Here is a 3635-nt window from a genome sequence, read left to right as displayed (position 1 = left end):
GGGAATTTCGTGAGTAGGGTCGCAAATTCTACGACCTCGGCGGGTTTGAGAGCGACGTAGACTTGTGGCACGCTCAACGTGCCACACGTTTCGGGGCACACCCGCGGTGAAATTTTCTCGAGTACGCTCGTATTAGTGCCCAAGGAGGTCTGGGTACTTATCGCTGCTATTATGTGGGGGTTCTCGTGAGCGGCGTACGCGAAAGCGACCGGGTGTCTGATATGCGGCGGGCTTCGGCCTCGTCAAGCGTGTCCTCGGGTCTGCTCCAGGGGAATCCACGGCAGTCGTCTGCAGCCTCATCCGCTTGATGCGTTAGGGGCTGGTTGTCGGACGGTGCCGTTTTACCACGATATCGAGGTGTGTTCCGTGTCGTCCTCGGGCGATTCAGATGCGAAAGCGCCGAAGACGCGGGCGTGACCCGTCGTCTGGCGGCTTTGCAGTCTCGGCTCCGTTGCTAGTTCCGGCCGGTCCACCGACAGTGCAGCGGGCTTGGGCAACCCGCACGGCGCGACCGAGTCGATGCAACGAAAAAGAGCGAGCATGAACGTGCTTCTTGCCGCACGGCTCCCACTCGTCTTTCGGGAAGGTTGTGCCGTAGCGAGCTCGAACGCCGTCATCTCGGAGTGCAAAATAAGCGTGTTGGGGCGCCTGAAGGTGGCCTCCGCCGCACACAGACTGCGTCCGGCCCGCCGAAGGCGAGGACGGACGCGCAGTCGAACGATTACCTGGTTGATCCTGCCAGTAATCATATGCTTGTCTCAAAGATTAAGCCATGCATGTCTAAGTACATGCCGAAATAAGGCGAAACCGCGAATGGCTCATTAAATCAGTTATGGTTCCTTAGATCGTTTCTTCCTACTTGGATAACTGTGGCAATTCTAGAGCTAATACATGCAGTGAGCCTGGAGCCCTTTGGGTAACGGGTGCTTTTATTAGACCAAGATCGATCGGGTTTCGGCCCGTATTGTGTGGTGACTCTGGATAACTTTGTGCTGATCGCATGGCCACGAGCCGGCGACGTTTCTTTCAAGTGTCTGCCTTATCAACTTTCGATGGTAGGTTACTTGCTTACCATGGTTGTTACGGGTAACGGAGAATCAGGGTTCGATTCCGGAGAGGGAGCCTGAGAAACGGCTACCACATCCAAGGAAGGCAGCAGGCGCGCAAATTACCCACTCCCGGCACGGGGAGGTAGTGACGAAAAATAACAATACGGGACTCTTTTGAGGCCCCGTAATTGAAATGAGTACACTCTAAATCCTTTAACGAGGATCAATTGGAGGGCAAGTCTGGTGCCAGCAGCCGCGGTAATTCCAGCTCCAATAGCGTATACTAAAGCTGCTGCGGTTAAAAAGCTCGTAGTTGGATCTCAGTTCCAGACGAGTAGTGCATCTACCCGATGCGACGGCTCGGACTGAACATCATGCCGGTTCTTTCTTGGTGCACTTCATTGTGTGCCTCGAGATGGCCGGTGCTTTTACTTTGAAAAAATTAGAGTGCTCAACGCAGGCGAGTCGCCTGAATAAACTTGCATGGAATAATAGAACAAGACCTCGTTTCTGTTCTGTTGGTTTTTGGAATACGAGGTAATGATTAAGAGGGACGGACGGGGGCATTCGTATTGCGGCGCTAGAGGTGAAATTCTTGGACCGTCGCAAGACGAACTACTGCGAAAGCATTTGCCAAGAATGTTTTCATTGATCAAGAACGAAAGTCAGAGGTTCGAAGGCGATCAGATACCGCCCTAGTTCTGACCATAAACGATGCCAACCAGCGATCCGCCTGAGTTACTCAAATGACTCGGCGGGCAGCTTCCGGGAAACCAAAGTATTTGGGTTCCGGGGGAAGTATGGTTGCAAAGCTGAAACTTAAAGGAATTGACGGAAGGGCACCACCAGGAGTGGAGCCTGCGGCTTAATTTGACTCAACACGGGAAAACTTACCCGGCCCGGACACTGGGAGGATTGACAGATTGAGAGCTCTTTCTTGATTCGGTGGATGGTGGTGCATGGCCGTTCTTAGTTGGTGGAGCGATTTGTCTGGTTAATTCCGATAACGAACGAGACTCTAGCCTATTAAATAGGTGCGGGGTTCCCAGCACCTTACAACCTTCTTAGAGGGACAAGCGGCTCCTAGCCGCACGAAACAGAGCAATAACAGGTCTGTGATGCCCTTAGATGTCCGGGGCCGCACGCGCGCTACACTGAAGGAAGCAGCGTGTCTTTATCCCTGTCTGAAAAGACTGGGTAACCCGTGGAACTTCTTTCGTGATTGGGATAGGGGCTTGCAATTGTTCCCCTTGAACGAGGAATTCCCAGTAAGCGCGAGTCATAAGCTCGCGTTGATTACGTCCCTGCCCTTTGTACACACCGCCCGTCGCTACTACCGATTGAATGATTTAGTGAGGTCTTCGGACCGATGTCCGGCGCGGCCTTTCGGTTGCGCCGGTCTGTTGGAAAGATGACCAAACTTGATCATTTAGAGGAAGTAAAAGTCGTAACAAGGTTTCCGTAGGTGAACCTGCGGAAGGATCATTAACGGATTGTGAAGGGTGAGCGCCTCAGCTGCGTCTGCGCCCGACACTTTCTGCCGCTGACCCCGTTTGGACGCGGGGTCGGCTTTTCCCCACGGGGCTGCCTGAATGTGGAGCGGCACCCCGTGACAAATTGTTGCGCCCAGCGGACGCCAACACCGCGACCTTGGACGGTCGGCCAGGTGGCGGACGCGGGTACAAACGGCGCAACGCACTCATAGGTCGGCTTTCGACCCGCCACTGCACCGTGGCTCGAAGCGCTCGAAATGCGCGACCCGACCGCTGCGGGACCGCCTAGTACTGTAAACAGGAGCGGCGGAGCGCGAACGGCGAGTCGTGGTTACGTCGGTAGAAGGCGAGGCTGCGCGTTCCCGAAACGCCAGCCGAGTGCCCTCCCGACCGTTCGAGCGTGCAAGAACGAGACCCGACAATCGCGCGGCGACTGCCAAGTACGAGAGGAACGGCACAAGCGTCGGCGGTCGGTCAAGGAACTGGCGATGTGACGGGTCCGCTGTGCACCAGTGCATACCGTCCCGCCGTCCGCGGCAAGCGCCTCCGCGTCCTCGGGTGACGGAGGCTGCCGGTCGGTTCTTGCAGGCGAGGGATCTCGCTGGCACCGGTTCGCGTTGACGCGCGGCCGGTCATGGCACGGCGATGCGACGGCCGAGGTGCGCAGTACTCGATGGAGGAACCGCACGCTCCGATGACCGTCCCGCCCTCCGCGGCGTATGCGTACCGACCGTAATGGTTGCAGCAGCGCCGGCCGGCTTTTGAATTCGCCACACGAAACACGGTGCGAGATCGCGGTTAGGGGAGCGTCGACGTTGCCAGGCGTTTTGCTTGCTGCCGAGGGAAAGGCGGCACGGCCACGTCGCGCTCGTCGCGATTAGCGGGTCTGCGCGCTTTGGGAAGGTGCTGCAACGACTTGCCGAAAGAGGAAGCACGGAAGAACGAGGGACTTGGACGTCCCGACAATTGAACGCACTTGCGGCCAGGCCCTTGCTGGCTTCGTTCTTCCGCCTCGAGTAGGCTCGTACGCGGCTCCGGCGCCGAAAGTGGTCCTTGGCACCGACTTCGGTGGACGTGGGAAGTGCCGCGCAAG

At 56.9% G+C, this 3635-nt stretch overlaps 1 non-coding gene across 1 annotated transcript; it reads left to right on the top strand.

The window, feature by feature from the left end:
* The first annotated feature begins 722 nt into the window (after positions 1–722).
* Positions 723–2537, top strand: LOC142792358 (small subunit ribosomal RNA). Its single transcript, XR_012890857.1, has one exon. It is a non-coding gene; the product is annotated as a small subunit ribosomal RNA (ribosomal RNA).
* Positions 2538–3635: the final 1098 nt, after the last annotated feature.

Source organism: Rhipicephalus microplus, unplaced genomic scaffold (assembly GCF_043290135.1).
Source record: "Rhipicephalus microplus isolate Deutch F79 unplaced genomic scaffold, USDA_Rmic scaffold_217, whole genome shotgun sequence".
Taxonomy (NCBI): Eukaryota; Metazoa; Arthropoda; class Arachnida; order Ixodida; family Ixodidae; genus Rhipicephalus; species Rhipicephalus microplus.
The sequence above is the reverse complement of the archived record's forward strand: the minus strand, read 5'-3'. Positions and strand labels throughout refer to the sequence as shown.